Consider the following 6,726-nt stretch of genomic DNA (forward strand, 5'->3'; position numbering starts at 1 on the left):
CGCGCGTCCGCAAGTCCCCGGGTCCACCCCAGGCCCGCCCGGAGCCCGTAGGAGCTCGTCCTCCGAGGACGGGCCTCGACCCTTCATCTCTCTGATGAAAACAGACGCAAAGCGAAGACAGACCCGTCCGGGACTGGCGCCGGTGACCTCGGAGGCCGAGCCCGAGCCGACCTGGGAAGCCGCGGTGCGGGGCGCGCGCTTCCCCGGGCCAACATCGGAGATCTTTTCTAGGAAGGCTGGAGCTTTGCTCTGTCTGGCAGCCCTGATTTCTGCGCTTCCTCCTCAGTCTGTGGGGTGCCATAGGGATGCCAATGGCATTTGAGGCCCTTGGAGCTGTTGAGGGCATCCAGGGCTGGCTGATTTGTAGGCAGCAGGAGTTTCTGACCCCTACCTCTCTTCAGCCCTCTTTCTCCATCCTATCACTCCCCATGGACCCTTCAGGGTCTGGAAGGGCAAGGACCCGCATCTTTTAAAACAGAAGCAAGAAGTCCAACACCCAAAGTTGCCCTACAGCCTCGCAGCTCCTTGCTTGGGGCACTGCTTGCCCCCCTTGAACTAAACAGCTGCTTAGCTGGCTCCTGTTCCCCGTAGTGGGCTGCTGGTGGAGAAAGCTGGCTCTGGGATCTCAGGGACAAAATGTAGATCCTGTTTTGTGAGGTCCTGTTTACCGGAGTTTTGTTTTGTTTTGTTTTGTTTTTTTGTTCGGGGGATCGAACTCTTGAACTCGATGCAGGTGGCAGAACCACTGAGCCAAATCCCTGGCCCTAACCGGAGTTGTTTTTTGTTTGTTAGTTTGTTTTTGAGACAGGATCTCACTATGTAGTTGAGACTGACCTGGAACTCACTATGTAGCCCAGGCTGGTCTCGAACTCACAGCAGTCCTCCTGCCTCAGCCTCCCGAGTGCTGGGATTACAGGTGTGTGCCACTACAGCCGGTTACTGGAGCTTTTGAGGTTCTCCTGGGGCACTGCTTATCCCCTCAGGGAAGGGCTGTGGGAGCAGCATGAACAGGGGCAGCAGCCTCACATTTGGCCCTCACAGGAGGCCTGGGAATTCTTCAGGTAAAATACAGGGCTTTGGGGTCCCATGTCAGGCACCGTGGGAAAAAGCAAGGCAGGCTGCCTTTCCCTCCTCAAAGTGGGATGGCAGTTTTCAGATCTCAGCACAAACGTCACTGCTTCTCAGAAGCCTTTCTTACTGTACCCAGTCAGCCCTGGCGCACAGCCCGCGATGTGTTCCCTTGTAGCACTTGCCAGTTAACGGATTTGGTGGACAAGCACATGAGTACTTGTGGTCTGGAAATGTGCACACTCTGGGCACCAGCGTCCTTGCACAGGCTGGCATGTAGTGGGTTCTCACCAGATATTTAAGGGGTGAGTCAAATGGGTCTGAAGGCCAACAGGACGCGTGGCTTGGTGAGAGCTGCAGCCTCTATCCTCACCAACCTTCTCAGCTGTTCCATGTGCGTATGTCTTTACAGGAGTGCTCAGGGAGGGAGGAGAATGAGATCTGGCTTGAGAGACTTTGGGTGGAGGCCTTGGGGAGAGCACTCTGGGTTATAACTCCAGAAGTTACCTGAAATCCCAAGGGCAGTCTGCAAAGCTATCATCTGCCTCTAATTTCCTGTGCCCATTTATGTCAAATAGTAAAGGGATGATCCTTGCCATCACTGTACACACTCTGTCAAGCCTAACATGAAACGCTCTAAACACTTCACGTGCATGACTCCTTTACGTCTCCCAAGTACCCGGGGGGTAGTTCACTTACTGTACAGGTGAGCAAGCTGAGCAGCAGGGAGAGGGTAAGCAGCGGTCCCAAGACCCTAGAGCTGATCTGAGCTCTGCATGGGACCTGCTGCTCCGCCAGTGCTTCTAGAGTTGCATGGAGTGAGACTGTCCCAGAATAGCAGTCTGCATGGCCCCTTTGTCATGGCTGTCATTTGACTCTGATTCTCCTCTACTCCAACCACACTTCCTAGAGAGGAGCCATGGGTGTAGCCATCCGCTGAGCCCTCAGTGCCTGCCGTGGTGCTTGACATATGTATACCCAGGAATCAGGCAGATAGGACCTGGTAGGATGAGAAAGTTGGACTGAATAAGGAGGAAAACTTTATAAACACAAGTGGGCATCTGTCTACTAAGTTTACTTTTGCCATAGTGGAGATTGAACCTCAGGCCTCCTGAATGCTTGGCAAATGCTGTACCCCTGAGCTATATCCCAACACTTTTAAAATTTTATATTGAGACAAAGTCTCCCTATGTTGTCCAGTCTGGCATCAAACTTGGGAATCCTCTTGCCTCAGCCTCCTGAGTTGCTGGAATTACAGATGTGCAACACCACACTCTTGATTTACTAGATTTAAAACAATTGAAAAAAATTTTTTTTTCTGGTACCAGGGATTGAACTCAAGGCCTTGCACGTTTGAGGCAGGCAGCGGAACCACTGAGCTAAATCCCTGGCTCTAAAAAATTTTTCTTACATCTTTGATTTGATATATTTAAATACAAATTTATTAAGTACTTTCTGTTTAAGGCACTCTAATGGAGGTGGCATTTGCAGGGGTAAAATTACCACCGGTTGCAACCATAGTTAGGAGATGGCTATCTTGTGGGGAGGAAAGCTTTTGACCTTAAACACCTGACTTCAAGGTTATGGAAGAAGAAGGAGCTGGGAGTAGCATTCAGCAGAGGCCAAGGAAACTGGACCAGAGATAGAAGGGTCTGTTCCAGGGTGGAGGTTATGGGGAAGGAAAGGAGATGCAGAGTAAAGGAAAGAAACCACAGAGATAAAAGAGATCAAAGCCACAGGCCAGGTTAGTCAGTTGAAAGGAACAGCAGAGGGAAGGGAAGAGGGCTGGAGCAGGCTCTGTAGAAGGGGAACTGGAGAGTGAGGTGTGGGCCCCTGAATAAGGAAGTCAGCAGGAGGAACTGGTTTGGGGAGAAAAGGTGGAGGAGGAGGTGGCAGTGATATTTACAATATTTAGTCAGGTGCAGCACCTGCAAGGACCAAGGCCAGCAGAGCCTGGAACTCCTCTCTGCACCAGCCCCCACCCCAGCACCATGCCAGGCCGCTGCACATGAGGAAGTCTTGGTAGGGTGGGCATATCCAGGGGAGAGGAGAGGTGCCCAGCAGCAGGGACTGGAAGAATCATATGTTGATAACTAGTACAAACATGTCAGTGAATACTTGCTGCCCGCTGGTTGACATTCTGGATTTGAGGGCGTGGTAGAGGTGGCTCTGTGCTTTGGAGTGGGCACACAGGCGAGAAAACACATGGCACATGAAGTAGAGGACAGGCATCAGCTGTCAGCATGGGCTCTGTGGTGGGCTGGCCCCTGCTAGCTGGGTGATCTCGACAGGTTTAAGCCTCCATTTTTCCACATAAAAAAGCTGGGACGATACCAACTTGTACTCCATAGGACTCTTGTGAGCACTGAACCAGAGTTTAGCACAGTGACTGGCATATAATGTGCATTTATAGTTGTTCCTATTGTTATCAGCACAGGTGACAATGAAAGGAAATGAGGGGAAAGTTACTCAAGGACAAATAATGAGATAAGTCCAAAGTGAATGACTTCGTCTAGGGAGGAGGATCAAGCGATCAGAGAGAGTGGCAGGCAGGAAAGGTTACACCCAGAAAACAGCAATCATAAGCCCAAGATAGGAATGTCCCAGGGAAGTTGAGAAGCCCATGAAAGGGTATAATAAATAATCTTTAAATGCCCCGTGAAAATGTTTATTTGAAGGAAACTTCTCGTGGATGTGTTTCACAAGGAAATGGTTAGTATTCTTTAAAACTGGGATCAGGTGCGGCAGAGTTTGCCTGACACCATTGCAGACATTCGTGTCTTCTCTTTCATCTGCCCTTGGTGTACCTTCTTTGTGGCCAGTTGGCTGGTTATGTATTGCCGCTGTGTTTCTTGTTGTTTTGTTTTGTCTTTTAGCCATGCTGTGTAATTTATCTTGGTTAACTTTGATGGCTCTTCCTCAGAATAAGCCAATAACCATGGATATGGTTTCTAGAGGTTCAGGGGACTGGCTGGGCCACAGTGCTTTTCAGATGTGGGTGTGCTCGGACACAAGGGTCTTCAGATGTGGCTATGCACACGTGTCTGACTGCAGAACCTGTTCCAGAAAAGACAGGTGAAGTGTCCTCGCACCCCAGGGGGTTCCTCCATTGAGTATGAGGTCCTGTCTATCCCTGGATGTCCTTCCTGATTCCCATGGTGATTGGTCCAGACCAGCCTTCTTCTAGATGTCCCGGCACCCTATATCTTGGTTAAATGGGGTCTCTCTCTCTGCCTGGGGATCCACTGGGGAAGTTTTGGCAGCCTCTGAACAGGCTCATTACCTTGCTGTTTACCCAAGGCTGTCTTTCTACTCCAACTCTTTGACCAGATTGGAATCTTATCATTCTGGGGTCTTTCCAGAGCTAGACTTGCTCAAGGGCTTTGCTCTATATGGTGCTCTAGATCAGTACGGGAGCCTGCCTTTCTTCTTCTCTCCTCCTTCCTTTCTTCCTTCAGGTCTTCTTTCCCATTCCTCCCTCCCTCCCTTCATTCTTTCCTTCCTTTCTTCTTTAATATGTAGAAGAAAACAAATTTTCTTCTGTAGTTTTCACTACAGCTGCTCCATATTCTATGGGTTAGTTTGAACAATGTTTAAGCTGTTAGTAATTTGTTTCCTTCCAGTACTGGGGATTGAACTCAGGACCTTGCACTTGCTAGGCAGGCACGGCGCCAGAGATGTATCCCTGGCTGTCACTAATTTTTTTAATACACCCTCTTGGATTTGGCAGCTAGAAGCACCAGAAGGGCCATAATGTATTGTTTTGCCTAGTGGCAAAAAGCAAAAAGTGAGATCACTGGCATTTACCCCTCTCCAATTAGACCAGCCAAAGGAAGCTATCATGAAAATAATTATTCAAAGTCTTTGTCTTATTTTATCTGAGAAATTTAATAAGCAAAGCATGGGACTTGTCTTTTAAGAAAAAATTTAAAATTTGTTACTGACATACTAAAGACAAATTCTGGGCAAGTAGAAACGCACAGAAGGTTTTGGGCTGGTAAGATTAACACAGTATTTTTTAAATCATAGTAATACAAGCATATGCTTTAAAAATGCAAATATTTCCAAAAGGTTTCCATCCAACCTCATGTTTTTTCTCAACTGCAGTATTCAGAAACTTTCAGCTTTCTTCTGGTAATTACCACTACTTCATAAAATATGATTATACTGTTCTGTCTTTATAGAATAGTTTTAAACATTATCTACTGACTTACTGCTATAATAGAGGATTCACTCTTTTATATTACCGTCTTTACTGCCCTATATAATTATACCTCTAGTTTTAACTTTTTGTTAGACAGTATTCCCTGCTTACAGAAATCTCAGAGATTTCACATATACCCCTTACTCCTTAATGTTAAATTCTGATTGCTGTCATAATCTCTCTCTTGCAAGATATACATTTTTACCTGAACCATTAAATAAATATCACTCGTTTGAAATCAGTAATCACTATGTTATCATGACATATAAAGATTGTTTACTTTAAAGCTAAATAGTGGGCTGGGAATTTAGCTCAGTGGTTCCTGCGCCTGCCTTGCAAGCTTAAGGACCCGAGTTCGATTCCCAGTACCAAAAAAAAAAAAAAAAAGCTAACTAGTATATCACGATTACATCTCCATTCCTGGTCTTTCTAAGTACCTGTTTTTTCCCTTTTAATTTGTTTGAGCATCACCTCTTCACCCTTTCTTTCTCCCTTGTAAATGCTTGAGCATTTGAAGTGTTTTAGAAAATTCCTTTCCACCCACGTCCTCTGCTGGAGACCCTTTTCCCGGGGCCCTCAGTCCCCCTTTCCAGCTGGACTGGTTATTTTCTGGGGCTGTTGCTTCACTGCCATTCCAGCTCAGTTTCTCTTCCGTGCTTCCTTGAGTTGAAGCTGCTGTTTTTTAGTTCTCACGTCACCTGGAGAGATCTAGCATAAATCAGATGGTTTCCCCTGCAGAAAGTCCTCCAATGGCTTCACTTGGAGTCCAGAGATCTGACCACAGCCTCAGCAGCCCCACCTGAGCCAGGCTCCACAGCCTTTCTGAACTACTGTCATCGCTGGGACTGCCACGTCCCAAGGCAGCACCATTAATGAATTACTCTTTACAACCGTGTGATTAGCTTGCCCTTTCTCCTTGTCCCTATGGCATACTATGTGCCTCCCAAAAAAGGTTTATCCTTGATGTTCTTGTTTTTCTCAAATGGGTAATGTGCCCATGTCCTAATTAAGGCCTGGGGGAGAGGCACATGTCACACATGACATGAATGCCCATATATCACGCTTAGGAATCAAAGAATCCAAGCATGATATTCTAATTACTTCCTTAATGTCTGCTCCCCATCAGACTATAAACTCCCTGAGGTGTAGGTGGCCCACTTAACACTGTATCTCCTCTGTCTGGCATGGTGTTGCCATGTAGCAGACATCAACAAATACCAGGATGCATAAATGAACAGATGAAGGAACACATGAGGCAGTGAGCAGAGATCCCTCATCCCAGTAAACGCTCTGCCCTTTCACTCTCTGTAGTGGGAAGTGTGCTTCCTGCTGTGCCAGGAGGTTTGGCTGCCCGTCCTGTGCTCAGGACAATGAGAACAGTGGAGGGTGGGCTTGGGCTTGACTAGAAGCCCTGCACCAAGAAGGACGCGGCACCTACAGTACAACACATTTAC

The 6,726-nt window shown here is 47.4% G+C and overlaps 1 non-coding gene across 1 annotated transcript; it reads right to left on the bottom strand.

The window, feature by feature from the left end:
• Positions 1 to 6,248: 6,248 nt before the first annotated feature.
• LOC117283797 lies at positions 6,249 to 6,351 on the bottom strand. Its single transcript, XR_004514837.1, has one exon. It is a non-coding gene; the product is annotated as a small nucleolar RNA U13 (small nucleolar RNA).
• Positions 6,352 to 6,726: the final 375 nt, after the last annotated feature.

This window comes from Fukomys damarensis, unplaced genomic scaffold, assembly GCF_012274545.1.
Source record: "Fukomys damarensis isolate Sample0158 unplaced genomic scaffold, DMR_v1.0_HiC HiC_scaffold_30, whole genome shotgun sequence".
Classification (NCBI taxonomy): Eukaryota; Metazoa; Chordata; class Mammalia; order Rodentia; family Bathyergidae; genus Fukomys; species Fukomys damarensis.